This window comes from Camelus bactrianus, chromosome 15, assembly GCF_048773025.1.
Source record: "Camelus bactrianus isolate YW-2024 breed Bactrian camel chromosome 15, ASM4877302v1, whole genome shotgun sequence".
NCBI classification, from domain to species: domain Eukaryota; kingdom Metazoa; phylum Chordata; class Mammalia; order Artiodactyla; family Camelidae; genus Camelus; species Camelus bactrianus.
In genome coordinates this window covers 3,460,561-3,476,568 of record NC_133553.1, presented here as the reverse complement: position 1 = coordinate 3,476,568, position 16,008 = coordinate 3,460,561, and positions in this window count along the sequence as shown.

The following is a 16,008-nucleotide window of genomic DNA, read 5'->3' as shown; positions in this document are numbered from 1 at the left end:
TCTAGTGAGAGTGTTGTACTTGAAACCTAATTTGAATCAATCTTTGAAGATTTATGTTTCAGGAGCTTTGAATATATAATACCTGTCTTTATTCAATAACTACAACTAAATGCTCAAACAGCATGTAAGAGTTTGAGCAAACTGCCCCTGCCCCGTAGTGCTGGTTGGCTGCAGCTGTAACTGGAGTCAAGGCTTACCTATCCCAGTACGCTTGGGCGGATCTGCTCAAAGGGGTTCGTCCAATAGTTTGTCAGTAGTCTTTTGGACAAAGCCATAAAACATTGATTTAAGGTCGCTGGAATGGAATCTATTTTATTAATATTAAGTAAGCACATATTGAGTGCTTACTGTATGTTGGGAATTGTCCCTCAGCTTCATATCAATATTATTTCGCTTAAAACCTCTCATATTTCCTTGTTATTCATACATTGCAGATAAGGAGACTGAGGATTAGGTCTTCTCTCTTTTGGGGGGAGCTCATTATCAATGATGGGAAGTTGTAAGGAAAAAGATATTGATTCACCCTGAGAAAATATTTTTTTGAGAGTCAGCAATGAATAGGGTGACCACTGAAGAGGGTGATCATTGTTTGATTGAGACGATCACCGTGTTGTAGGGAGTCAGCATCCCTGTCCTGGACACGGCAAGTGTAGCGCTGCGTGGTGGGTGAGGCGGCGCGGCCGCGCAGGGAACGCGGATGCCGGGCTGTTGGGCTTTGCTCAGGCCCAGTGGGGCTTTCTCCTAAGGGAAGTGGAACGTCATTGTCAGATTTTAAGTAGGGGAGAAGGGTGCTCTCGTAGATGACTTTTGTCTTGTAGAATGCTTAGAAACATTTAGAAGGCTCGGCAGGAGGTGATGTGATAAGTCAGAGTAGGGTGGCTGTGAGGTGTAGCAGTGTTCAATTTTCAAGTGATTTTCAGTCCCATGTTTGTGTCTCAGTAGCCGTGTCACTTTGGATGACACATTCAAGGAAGTGAAACAATTTATCTTATTAATTGAAGCAGTGATATACCGACTTCCCAGGACTGCTGTGGAGATCCAGTGAGATAACGTGTTCATAGTGTGCAGTGTGGTCCCCAGCACAGAGTCAGTGCTGAGGGAGTGCCAGTGAGAACCTGGTAGGTGAGGTGTGGGTGGTGGGACTCGTTGACTGAGGAAATTGGGCCCTGAAGGAGGGGTCCAGTCACATCTGTGAGTGATGGGACTGAGCTGGGAGAGGCAGACAGACCTTGACCCCGACAAGGGGCCCTGGGCAGGACGGCTATTGGAGGAGCACCATGAAGTCAGCTCTTTGCAGGTGGAGTTGGAGGTGCCCTTGAAACATCTAAGTTCAGTGCCACAATCACAGAGGAGGTCTAGGCCCGGGCTGTGCATTTTCCTATAATCTCAATCCCTGAGGACGCCGAGGTATTGATCATTGAACGTGAAGACATACTTACAGGACAAGTGAATAGTAGTATCATCTCTGTCATCAAAGCTCACGTCTCTTTATTCATCACTCACTTTGCTAATTGGGTACTTACAGAGCTCACTTCACCGTCCTCCCATGGGCTCAGGCTCCACAGAAAAGATCTTATGAGTCTCCCTCTCTTCCAGAAGAAAACACATTTAGCTGGTAGACTTCTCTACTTCGCCAGACTTAGAATTTTAGTTTGTTGATTTAATTCTGCTTTCTGTTGGCCGTCTCCTGACAGGAGAGACATTTTACCTCATAGTCAGGTTTCAATTAGTTGTTACTGAGAATTGCTGATCTGAACCATAGTGTATGTTTTCTATTAACTTTGTAGAGTATTTATCATTTTTCTGTCTTTGCCCTTTAATTTTGTTTCCTCTTCAATGTTCTATCCTATTTGGGGCCTTATTTTATTTTTTAATTAAAAAATGTCTGTTAGCAGTTAAGAAAACAAAAGCAAAGAAAAAATGAACATGATAGCTAAATTTAGAAAATATCTATTGTGTTTTCTGCCTTGGCAATGGAGGGTTCTAGAAAGTCTTGAAAACCTTCATTACATAAGTTCCTTAAAATGCTGAGTAAGAAATAAGACCTTCCTTCCTCATCTTTCAAGCTGCACAGCTAATTGTGAAGAAAGTGAGGGGAAATCCTCAGAAACCAAGTCAAACCAGAAAGCAGGGATTCTGGGAGATACGCGAGCCTTAGAAGCCCTGGGGGGCCAGTTGGCTCCTGAACTGAGTTTCAGTTGCCTTGACAGGAGGTCAGGAGATGAGCCCCAGGCCTCTCACACTGGGAGTTTAATGGCTGTTCTTATGTAAGTCCAAGCACATCCTGAGAATCCTTCTTTATAAAAGGGTGAATTAGAATGAAAATTAAAAAAGCATTCCTCAAGGCAAGGAAGTAAGGAAAGTTAATTTTTTTGGAAGCGGGGAAAAATAACATATCCAATGTATGTATTTAGTTTAAATCTGTTCTGGCATGAGAGTGACAACAAGCTCCTGGCAGAAAATCACAGCTCCTCCCGGAAAGAGAAGTTGTGTTTTGAATGAATCAGTGGGCAGCCATTCCGAAAAATGTCTCCAGAGTCTACTGGATCAAGATACTGGACCCAAACTCCTCCCTTCCATGGTCTCATTTAAATAACCAGAAAGGTTTTAAAGGAAAGAATCCATAATCATAGTTCTACTTATTAACATTAACATATGCTAGGAATTCAGAGGTGACTATGGAGTTGTCTCCTCTTTTATGGACCTTACTTTCTATTTGACATAGTTGGGGAACTTGGTGGAGGGTGGTGTTAGTCTGTTGCAATTAGCCAGGAGAGGAGATTAAGAAAACAGTGAAGGGTGGGTGACATTTTTAGCTAAGGACAGTCCTGTTCAGTTGGTTTGTAATTGCAGACTCGTTGATTTGTCACTGGAGGGAATTGATCTTATGGAATTTGGACTTAACTCAGGCCTCTTCAGAATGGACAAGTGAACCTGGAGAAAGACAGTCAAATCTGTGCAAACATTAAAGTCCACGTGAACGTGCTCCATCACTGAGCCAAAGATAGGACAAGTAGGCAGCACTTCTTGAGGACAGAGGAGTGGTTTTTAAGGTTCTCCAAGAATGAATCCCAGGGAACCGGATGGCCAGTTGTCAAACTGTGACTTTGCTCTTTGGACGGTGTACCCACCAAGGGTATTGGCCGTTTATAGGCTTCCATTTCTCGTTAATACATGTCAGGTGATGAGGACGTGGGCACAAGCGTTTGACACCTTGTCGAGGCGCATTTGAATACCTGCCTAGAAGCGCGGTCGCAGCTGCGGCTGCGTCATACATCTTGCCGCCAATCCCGCTCCCCGGCTCCGTGATCACGGCGGAGTGGTTAATTGTTGAGCTGTCCGTCTCCTCTGTGACATCGTAACCAAACAAAAGACTGGAGCGTATTAGCTTGGCTTTGTTATTTTCCATCCTACCCTTCGAATGATGATGACTGATAGTGGACCTAATTACGTTTGCAGGTGATTTACAAGTAGTGCTGTCAGTACAAACCTTGTAATCCCCGCTGTGTGATCTAGAGAAGAAAGTGACATTCTTTCCAAATTGTTTTGATGCACTTATGTGGGAAAATGATGTACGTTTGAATATGTATTTCCTCTCTGAATCATCATGGCTAGAGATGAATATTTGTAGACATGGAATGAGTTTTCTGTATTTGAACTGTATGGTCCCCTAAATTCTCCTCAGCTTTTTAAAGTCATCACTGGAGTGCTACCTCCAGAGTGCCCCAAAGCATCCACCACTGCATGTTCTTCGGACGTTGTGAGTTTCAATGTTGGAGAAGGCTGCTGGATGATGAGGCATTCTCTGGCACATCTCTGGCTGGCTGACGTAAGCTTAGCACCCAAGACTTGGCAGACAGTATCTAACCATTGTCACGTCCATTTCTGGGACTCTCATGGAGGATTTTACACCTATGCTAGTGGCATACGTTATTTCATTTAGTTTTCCCAACAATCATAATTAGATTTTATCACCTGTAATAAAAAGGAAACTGTAAAAGCGAGTGACGTGCAGACTTTCGACTGGAACACGGGTCTTTCTGATCCCTGTCTCTGTTCCCTCCCCGGCCTATCCATCCAAATGGCCAGGAGACTCTTCCTCAGTCTTGAGTTTCCTGCTGATGTTACCACTCTCTTTGATTCTGGAGAGGAAAACAAGTCTAAACTTACTTTCCATTGGAAATGGAATGGAGAGTTAATGTTGGAAGCCAGGAGAGACTGTCCTGTGATGAAGTGGTCCCCGAGCCACTTCCACTGGGATGTCACATCACTGTCTGGGCCCCTTGATCAGCCTGTGCACAGGTGATAAGCAAGATGTGCCGAGCAGTCCTCCCGGACAGGGCAGTGGGTTGGAAATGAGTTTGGGGATTTGGTTTCATTATATATGTTCCTGAGGGTCTTGGCCTGGCACTTCGAGTCGGAGCATTCCCAGTCACACAGACTCGCTCTGGGTCCGTGCAGACCTGACGTGGCCTCAGCCTGAGGCTCAGGGCCCGTGGTGATGAGGAGCATTTTAGTCCATGGTCTGCCGGATGCTCTGACACTTCTGGGCTGTGGGACTTTGTCCAGGATGATAATAATTCCTCCCCGAGTTTCAGATTTCCTTGCCTGTGAGCGGGGTAGTAATAGTTTCTGAAATGATTGTAATGATTCAGTAAGGGGCGCAGCGTGTGCTGGCAGGTAGCTGGGGTTTAAGGAGCAGAAGTTGCAGTCACACTGTCAGCCTCTCACTGTGTGCTCTGTGCTTGGAGAGGTTGTGTGTTTGGTGAAAGTCCCGCCCAAATACTGGGGCCTAGATGAACTTTTGTTCCTTTACTTTCCCTTACTTTTCCTCTTTCCCTTCTCTGTGTCCCATGTTTAGGTAGCAGATTCCTCTATTTCAGGGAATACCGGCCTTTCTAGTAAAAGGACAGGCGGAACGCGGAAAGATGGGGCCCGTCTGAACAGCGCTGTTTCCCTGCATTTCTGCATCCGGTCCCAGCAGTGAACGAAGTCAGCCTTCCTCTTCCTTCCTGTGTCATTGGGTCTCTGTTTTAAGGGAAAAATTTTTAAGGGTCTTTTTTCACTTACATGTTTCGTTCAGATGCTTGTTGCTTTTCTCCCTGTGCTTCAGCGTCCCGAGGAGAGAATTCAGCAGTGCAGCATCCTCTCCGAGCTCTATGAGTTGATCGGCTGCCACTGCAAGTCCGCCTTCTTAAAGCGGGTGGCATCCGTGCAGCGCGCGGCCCCCGGCATCATGGAGCCTGGCGGGAAGAGTTGCTACCGACTCCTTCTGCAGACGCTTCCTGGCTACAGTCTGTCACTGGATCTACAGGACTTCAGGAAAGGTGTTGGAATTAAAACATCGCTTTAGTCCCATTAACCATGCCTAGTTTGGGCCCTGCTCTCCTGTCTCATCAGGGTAAATTGTGATTCGTTTAGAACAGGGCTCAGCAGACTTTTTTCTGTCAAGAGCTTGGGAGTAAATATTTCAGGGTCTGCAAACCTCCTGATCTCTGGTGCAGTTGCTCAGCTCTCCTGTTCAGACGCCAGAGCAGCCGGAGAGTCCACACACCCACAGAGCTTTATTAACAGCGGTGGCTGGGGCTGGATTGGGTGTATGAACAGCAGTTTGTCCCCACAGCCTCCTCACTATTGACGCCTGCACCAGAGCGTGCATTTGCGACAATGGGTGAACCTGCACTGACACGTCATCATCACCCAGAGCCCAGACTTGACACTAGGATTTACACTTGGTGGTGTGCACTCTGTGGGTTTGGACAGATGTAAAATGACATGTATCCACCGTCACAGCATCATACAGAGTAGTCTGTCTTAGTGACCCTAAAAATGCTCCGTGCTGCACCTCATTCATTGCTCCTTCCCCTCTAGCCTCTGACAGCCACAGATCTTTTAGTCTCTGTGGTTTTCCCTTTCCCAGAACAACATACAGTTGGAATCAGACAGTTGCACAGCCTTCCCAGATTGGCTTCTTTCACTTAGTAATATGCATTTAAGGTTTTTCCATGTCTTTCCATGCCTTGGTAACTCATTTCATTTTAGCACCAAATAATGGTCCATTCTCTGGCTGGACCACAGTTTATTTATCCATTCACCTACTGAAGAACAGCATAGTTGTTTCTGAGTTCTGGTGATTATGAATAAAGCTGCTATCAACATCTGTATGCAGATTTGTGTGTGGACACAAGTTTCCATTTCGTCGAGTAAACACCAAGGAGCACAGTTGCCAGATCATATGGTAGGAGAATATCTAGTTTTGTAAAAAATTGCCAGACGGTCTTCCTAAGTATTTGGGCCATTTTACATTCCCAACAACTATGCATGAGAATTCCTTATGCTCCACATCCTCACCAGCATTCGGTGCTGTCAGTGTTCTGCGTTTTGGCAGTTCTGACAGGTGTGCAGTGGTACCTCGCTGTTTCAGTCTGCATCCCCTTGATGACAGATGCTGTGGAGCATCTTTCCATAGACTTCTTTGGCATCTAGATTTCTTCTTTGATGAGGTCTGTGTTCAGGCATTTTGCTCATACTTTAATCGGGTTATTCATCCTTCTTGTTGAGTTTAAAGAAATTTTGGTATATTCTGGATATCAGCCCTTTATCAGTGTGTCCCTGCCCTTCACCTGCAGTACTGGAGTTGTCCTTTGGTTCTCAGTGGAGTGTCAACTCTTCAAAGAGATTCCCTGTCTTCCTTCAGCCTAAATACTCTCCTGGTATTTTTCACTTTCATTGACTCATTTTGTTCTTTTTAAATAGCATTTCCCATAATTTGTACTTACATTAAAAAAAAAGGCAATGATTGAACACCGCCTCCCCCACCAGGCTGTGTGCCCTGTGAGAGCAGAGGCCCTGACCCCACTCACCGTTTCCTAAGACAGCACATTGCACATGTCCATGTAAAAGTGTGTAACGTGGGGCCAAACCTGATAAGCAGCTATGATGACTTGTGTTGTCTACCATTTATTGAGTAGACTTTGTTTCTGATCTTAATTATTAAATCACATGAATGAAACTTGATTGTTTTGAAAAATAAAACAACAAAGCACACCTCCATGTGATTGGTACTTTCTACTTAGCCTTCTGACCCAGGAGGGGATGTTCACCATCATTTTGTGGAGGAGGTTGGGGAGGTAAAGTAAGAGAGTGAGATCAAATAAAGTAAAAATGATAACTATCAGTTGGCTTTATTTTCACTAAGACAAAAAAGTTACTTTAAACCCTATCTCAGCTGTTGTTCTGTTGTTTTAAACATTTCTCATAGAATTAAATGGAAGCCCACTAAACCCTGAAAGGGAAATTGTGTGCTCAGGTCCTGAAAAGAGTTTATGTCTATTTCTTGAAATGCACAATTTCCCTGCTGGTTACAGAAATTCGAGGCGGGAACACAGCCGTGCGCTGTGTGTTTCTGCCGGCTTCACGGGCTGCTCAATGTCATTTTCATTTTCTTGTGTTGCAGTTTATGAAGGTTTTCCATGAGATATATTGCTCAGGCTTTTCCTGAATGAAGGATTGAATTTTCCACAGGAAATCTTATGAAAGAGAGTGACAAGGCACATGGGTTTCCCAAAAAGGAAGAGTTGATGTAATAAACTTTCACTATGGTGAACTTTTTTAATACAAGCCAGTTGAAAATTTTATCACTAGGTCATAGGCCACAAATCTGTCTTAAGAATAAAAAGATTCAAATTTTATAGAAGAAGCAGTTTGAATCAAGTAATAATTATGATTTGTACGTTATTTGGTGTTAGAACTTATACTCAGTCTTATCATAATTGCCTGTGGTAGGAACTGGATCATTACTTATTTATTAAAAAAAAATCCACTAGGTGCTATTTGTCCCATTCTTGATGCGGCAGTGCTGAGGTTAGTTATGTTGGGCCATTTAGGATTGTTAGCTAGGTTTTCCGGACATTGATTTCAGCCTTTTTATCTTTTTTACAATCTTTTCATATGTGTCGGCCTTTGGTCTTTTTACAACGTGGAAAAACTGCACGGATCTGCCTTTCCCTTTTTTCCTGTCTTTGTGGGAAAAGATTTTTAAGAGAAATTACTAGGATATTAAGGATTTTGTGTGGGGTAAGTTTATTCAGTTCTAAGGATTTCAATTAATACGTATTAATACTTGCCATTCAGCTAATGACAGTAAAATTATAAACTAACTTATGTATACATCAGTAAGTATAGTACAATCAGCCCATCACCCAGATTAAGGAATTCACATACTTTTCCATATTTCCTTTATTCAGACCTTTGTTCTTTTATTTGTCCTTTGTTGAAGTATTTGACAGCAAATCCAAGAAGACATGTCATTTTACCCTATGTACTCAAGTAGGCATGTCTGAGAAATGAGGGCCTTTTCTTTGATCAGGTTTTTCCATTTGACTTATGTGCTCGTTAAGTACCAGCTGTATCAGGCATCTCACTAGGAATTAGGGATCCTTGGGGCAATGAGACAGTCCTGGCTCCCAAGGAAGTTAAGGGCTGATGGAAGAAATCAACACAGGAGCTTGGGTGCCTCACTTAAGGTTCCTACTGGATGACACCAATTGGACAAAATTTGTGCACAATACAGTAGGAATCACAGAAGGGACTGATCAGACTTGTAGGGCCGGCCATGAGAGAGGCGGTCGGCAGGGCTACAAGAGGAAGAATCATTTCATCAGAATCTGAAATCTTTTCTGCCAACCTTCCTACCAAGCCCCCAGGGCCCATCACACACAACCCTGTGCTGTAACTGTTCTTGATTCCAGTTACCACATCTCTTTCAGGAAGGATTTTAAGCTGGAAAATATTTAAAATCAGTAATTGTTGCCAGAAGGGACATAGAACAAGGAACATGGAAACAACACAAATGTCCTTCAGCACATGACTGGATAAAGACGAGGTGATACATATATAAAATGGAATACTACTCAGACATAAAAGATGTCATTTGCAGCAATATGGATGGACCTGAAGACTGTCATTCTAAGTGAAGTGTGGTGGAAAGAGAAAGAAAAATGCCATATGACTTCATTTATGGGGAATCTAAAATTAATAGCAAAAATAATAAGACCACAAATGAACTAAATATTATTTTGATTTCTTGAATATGTGTAAGTACATCTGACTGTCCTTTGTGATAGGATTACAATATTCTGTTTTTTATTCTTTTGTAGATGTCCTTATTCCTCTGGTAACTGTAATTTTAAAAATCAAAAGCTCTAATCTCTTCTTAGAAAGAATAATTAGTACATATATGTAAACTAAAAAATGCAGTATGCTCTATACATGTATTTACATGCAATATGTGTATGTGAAGTTGAACTGTAATAATTCTACCCGATAAAACTGAAAAAGGAAAAAAAATAAAAAATTTATTTAGCAAAATCACCCCTCTTTAGATATTAAAACGTTCATTTCTGAGATTCTGTGAAAGACGGCATGGAAGTAGGTTTTTAAGATTTTCCCCTTGCTTCTCGGTGAGTAGCCTAGGCTGCAGAGCTTGGCTGCGACAGGCACCCAGGGCTTACCGGCTTGCTTCTCACTTGTTGGGAGGAAGATTAGCTGCTTCAGGAATATTTATGCTCTTAGAAGTTGCTGAAAACCCCACAGAGCTTCTGTTTACATGGGGTGTATCTGTCAATATACCCCATTTTAGAAATTAGAACAGAAAATTTAAACTCAAGAACTGACAAGCACACGCTGTCCCAGCACGTGGTCAAAGCAGTGCTGCCAAGGTGGAGTGTGTTGGTTCTCGGAAAAATGCACAATACACTCAAGAATGAGGGTGAACCCACAGATTTCATCTCAGCAATGCTATGAAGAGTTGGGACCCAAAGCCCCTAAAACAGTGCTGAAGTCCCCAGATGTCTCAGAACACACAGAGCCATGGGATCAAGAATCCAGTACCTCATGGATCATCAGCTGTGGAGACTGCGTCCTGGGTCAGGAGGAGCAGAAGTAGGGATAGCAGGCACACATTCCTATTGACAGCAAAGCTTTAAAGGTTTTGAATTGACTGAAAGTTTGGCAAAGATTTGCATTTAGACTACTACACTTCCTCTCCTGGAGACGTTAGAAGGAAAACACTGATTAATAGAGGATGATTGTAATGGATTAATTATGATACTGATGACATGGGCTGTGAACACTAACCCTGCACTCAGTGTAGAATAAGCCTTTTATGTACACACTTCATTAGGTCTCCACACCCCTGCAACGTGGCATTAAGCACTCATACAAACATGAAACCAGTGACTATAAAACAGTCACAAGCCTTCCTCTCCAGCATGAGGTAGCAAAACCAGCAAGGATTTTCAATGACAAAAGCCAAAATCTTATATTTTTGGGAAAGAAAGCAAATGAAACACTGAAGAACAATTAACCAAAAGAGCAGATGGAATGGAAAATTTTATTGAAGAAAGCAATGATTGATTCAATTAAAACAGCTAATGTCCCTGGTATAATTGAACCATCAATCCAAATTTTTGGAAAAGTGGGTTGTGAAATTACTGTCTCATTTAATGTTGGAATTCCTATTTGGACCAATTTGATATGCATCACTGGTGTGAGGTTAGATATTTAGGTAATAAACAATATTCCTATTTTTTAAGTTAACAGGAAACACAACACAGGACTCCAGATTTAGGGAGAGAATGCAAACAACTACTATCATAATCCATCCAGTAAGGACACGTGTCCCTGCGTCACCAAAGCAATGAGAATTTGCAGAAAGAAAACACAGTTCTCCAATTGTGACAAATACGAGACAGTGAGCCATAAATTACGAGAACTAGCAACTGTTTAAATGCCATGGGCAAATTTTTTTTATCATCTTGAAAACATCACTGATGTTCTAGGTAAGAAAAAGAATTGTTTTACTAAAAAATCCAACTGACACAGGGGTTTTTCCAAGTGAGAAGGTGATTCTAAAAAGTGCAGTAAAATGAGTAAAGATGATCTGCGCAGTGACGGAGATGGTCTAGACTAACCAGCATCAAGATTCCTGGTTTTACCCTTGCACTCTGCTCGTCATCTATGACGCAAGAACTCATGAAATGATTTTTTTTTCTTTAGGGAAAAAAACATTAATAAAATCTAACTATAAGATGTGGTATGTAAAGTGGTAATGAAGTTTTCTAAACTTATGATGCAGCCAGTGTAATGTAGCACTTATTCGGGCACTAGAATTTTTTAATTCATGATTTCTTTTATACCCTATTTCTATCCTAAAGGAGACACTTAAAGTTTTCTACTTTATTCAACGTATCTTGTGAGGGTTGTGATATACACTGGTATGGCAGTTTTAAGAGATTCAAAATCGCCTCTGTTATTGTGGTCAGGAAAGGCAAGGCTCCCTCACAGCTGCGACGGAGAAGGAATCCCCGGAGTCAGCCTCCGGGCAGCTTCCGAACCGCATCTACTTGCACTTGGCACAGGACACCATAAGCAAGTGTAACTCTAACAAGTTTTCCCCGGGGACCTGGGAGGTGCTCATTGTGAAGCCACTTGTTTCCCAGTTAGGTAAGAGTTGGAAAAATAGTTTATTAGAAGTGACTCCCTTTGTATGTGCCTTTTGTCCTGAGAGGTCAATAATTAGCATAGAATATAAAATACCCCATAATATAAGAATTTGGGTATCCCATCTTTCCATCTACCTGTCTATTTGTTTATCATACTTATAGTTAGGTTACATTTTCTATGACGTTCACTTCCGGGCACCAGAAAAGAAAGGTTACAAAATATTTATTATAAATAGGGGGGACTGGGTCTAAGGGTTAAAAACCACTTCTGCTAACAATAAAAACCATATAATAATTTTAATCTCAGTTGCATCAGACCTTCCAGAATTAATCCCTCAATTTCACTTTTAAAACAGTAATGGAATCTCGATTCTTCCAAGACTCGGGCCTGATCACCACCCATCCAGACATCTATCTGTGGGTCCCTACTTGTCCTCGAGGACACCGAACACACCATACGGGGTGAACTTTCTTCACTGTCCCTACTGTAGGGGAAACCTGGATGTCCCAGGTACTGTCCAGGATTCACACCTACCTGCAAAAATCAAAGTCATGTGACTGAAACGGGAAAACACAGGTGGTGTGATAGGGCTGAAAGCTCACCAAAAACAGGTTTGGGGGCCTAACCCAAGCCCTCAGGCTCCTAACATGAAGAAGGACAGGGAGTCCCAATTAGCCACGAGACTGGGGGGCTTCATTACTCCATGAATAAAGGATTTGTGCCACTGCCACCTTTAGACAGGGAACCCCAGAACCCAGACTTGGAAGCATCCTGTCCCCTCCCCTCTGAACAAATATTCTCTCAAGGCACGTAGTGAGAGATGGGAGCCCCGGTGAGCTCTGGAATAAGATGCAATCTGAAAGACTGCTGGTAACAAATGGTGTGGAGCTCGGGCAGCACCCAGGGCCAACAAACATTCTTGTACCACTGATGCCCACACTTCCATCCACAACAGTTTCTTCAGGACACTTACGCACAATAACCATCACACAAAAATGGTTGCTTAGACATGTTTTAAGAGAAATAACATTATGAGAATGCCAAATTCATGACAAGTCAGAGTAAAGACCCCAGAGTATTTACTGAATGAGATCTCACGTGTGCTCCGCATGAGCTTTAAACCCTTAGGACACAGTCATGGAACAGTAGGCATTTTCTTTCTTTCCTCCAAGTTGGCTTTGCTGGAGAACTCCGTAGACACAGGAAGACTCTGGATCCCACCTCTACTACTTACACAAAGGGCTCAACATATAGAGAAGTATCAGCGCTGGTGCAGCCGGCTCCAATGTGCGCACTCCCGTGCCCAGCTCCCCGAGGAGCAGAGCGCCCCCCACGGGCACTGCAGTGCCTGCGAGAATCAGGTGTCTGATGAGTGAGCCTGGGGCGGGCAAGACAGGAAGCAAGCACCACTCCCTCACGCTCTGCAGGTGATCTCTGTGTCATCTTGAATAAATAAAGTCAGCATTAAAGATGTTTGACCAGAGGATAAAAGGTAAGGCCTCCCCAAATCTCCTCGCATTCCTTTAGTGGGAGTCCTGTTAGAACACATGGTGACAAGAGACGCTGGCTTTACATGCGCAAGTTGCCATCAGGGCTGCAGTGGAGGCCACGGTGCTGCCTCTGCCCCACCTCCTGCCTTCGTCCCGCAGACCTCACAGGGGCCGCTGACTCGTTTCTCTGACTTTCTCTCCTTGGTTGTGCTGCTCTTCCAGCTTTTAAGAGCTCATAAGAACCTCACCAGAAAATCTTTAACAATGAATGCAAATCAAATGAAATCAACAACAGAAACACAATGCCTTCATCATTACTTTACATTTTAGGATGAAATTCTTGAAGACGACTCCCTGACCTGAAGGGATGGATGGAGGAGGAAAAAAAAGAAGACAAGCATCTTTGGCCCATAAAAAATGAGGGGTAACCAGATGGTGGCTAGTTTTCATTGCACCTCTCTGCCAGCCTCAAATTCACATGCCCCTTCCAACTCAGCTCATCGGAACTCCACTGAAGGAGACGGCTTTGCAAATTTATTGGTAGCCAAAGAAATCGCTTGAGAAATAGTCTCCCAAACCCAGCGAGAACACTGAAAGCTGACAAGTGCCAGAATCAGAATACTAAAACACACAGATTCAAGCTCCGACACCCTCCCTGGTGGGTGTACTTACAGTGGGGGTGTGGCCGTGCAATTTGTCAGCATCCAACATATAAAAATGAAAGGGACACCAGTTTTCAACATTACAGTCCCTCTGAAACAACTGGTAGTCAATTAGCGTTTGTCGGCAGCAAAAGTCGATTTTCTCCCCTGCACGTGGAGGTGAACACACAGAAGAGACTGATGATCCCCGCTGCGAGTGTAGCTAAGTGTGTCTAAGCAAACGGGCTCCATCAGCCTTCTGATGAACAGGGGAGTGTGTGAGACGAGGGGCTCTGCAGACTGATGGCGAGGCAAAGAGGGCACTTCCTTATATTGGGGAGAAAAACACGGAAGCAGCACTGGCTGGAAATAAATTCTAATTAAAATTTCAGTTGCGCTTCCTGCAGCGTAACCCACGCCAATAGATGAGGCTCCCTCCGTGCTGTCCAGTCATGTGAGCCAGGCTCATTACTGTACCTGTGTGTTTGGTTTAGCAAGTGAATCATGTCTGTTTTCTGGAAATTACATGAGGGTGGAAAACCTTCCAAACATGTTCATTTATTTGCTGTGGAATTTGTTTAATCCTCTTGAGAGCATTTACAATGACAACCTTCTTAAATAACCATCTTTGCCCGAGAGGCCTTCCCAGGCACATGCGCCGAAATCTAGGACAACCCAGAAGCAAAATCAAAACCGTTAATAAATAATATGTCATAGCACTAACCACCAAAATTATATATATTTAAAAAAAAAAGCAAGGGCTTTATGCTGTCCAGGGTTTGAAACATTTATTTAACGTGTCAATTGTTACAAGAATAAACTTTTCTAAATGTAAAACCTCCTCAGAATGCTTAAACTACTATTCAAGAAAAATATCACAGATAATTTCTGAAAAGTATTTAAAGGAAAATCATTTTTAACTGAATCATATTCTAGGCACACAGAATAAATTCTCTTTAGAGAACTCCTAATTTTTTTTTTAATAAATGACCTATAAATATACACCCAGCATTAATCAGTAAATCTTCATTCCTTACTTTAAAATTTTTAGGGCATGCTATTTTTTTTAAATCAAATGAGGAGGTATTTGCAAGCCAATGGACAACGGAATTACCTAAGAAGACAGTATAAAGCAGCAAGAGCAACTAGCACTTTTACAAGCATTCTGCCTGAGAGTCACTCGTACCATCTCATTTTGACATAGCCACTTGGAAGTGAGCTCTATCAGCCCATTTAACACATGAAGAAACTGAGGCTCTGGGTGGTCATGTTTCCAGTACTTAGGGGAGCCAGTATCCAAACCCGGATCACTGTCTATAGAGCCTGTGCCTTTACCAGATCACACTTACATTTCTCACACTTCAAATGCACTCAGTCCCCGAGGTAACACACCTTCCTTTTGTTTCTAAGAGTTTTAGGAAGTACTGAAATACAAAGACTTATCAGACATTTGTGTGGGCTAATTTTTTATTTTCTGATTTTCCTGAATCAGTTCAGGCTGAATTCATACTACTTATGAGGAGAAGTCCTGAGGCAGAGGAGAGGGGGGAAGATAATCCAGACATAAACAATTTCAAGAGATCCACTTCATCAAGGAAGCAAAGTATTAAATAAACCACTTCAACAACACGCTTGTCAATAAACTTTGGTGTCTCTGTCTCAGCCTGGAGTGTAAGCCATCCAGCCCATCTGCCTTCCAGCCACATACCCTGGATGATCTTGGTTCCCTCACCTGTGACACTTGTGTTCTCCAGGGAATCTTTGTAGAGATTAAACGATAAAACTATATGCATAGGGGATACTTATTTGTTAGGCAGTAGGCACTAAACAAATAATAAAATTATTTTATTTCATGAAAATGGGAGGTAGGTCTCCCAATTAAACATTCCTGACAGAATCCCAACAAACACTTTAATTTATCTGCCAGAAATTGTAAAATAACATTTCTTTTTAAAGGCTGTATCCATTCTCCCTACTTTTTACCAATCCTGGCTGTTATCCTGAAAATCTATTCCCAGAACTTGGCATCCATCTCCCATATTTAAATCATTTAAGTTTGAAATTTTGATGAAGCTTGGGCACATAAAGATTCACACCATAATTCACAGAATAAACAAAAACCACAGGAACAGGGCCACTTCCAGAATCCATGTGCTCAGGACAGGCTCCAAACTTCATAAAATCAGATGCATGCTGTTTGAAGAGAAAGAAAATTGAATGTGATCAAGGAGGCTGACATAGAGCACTGGCTGGCTCAAGAGACGACTCCTTCAACCCCTCGTCTGACTTAAGTCATCTAACAGTTATCAGGTGATCTCTAACTAAAAGTAAAACAGGGGTAGGGTTGAAAAGTAAATTTTTTCCTACAATAT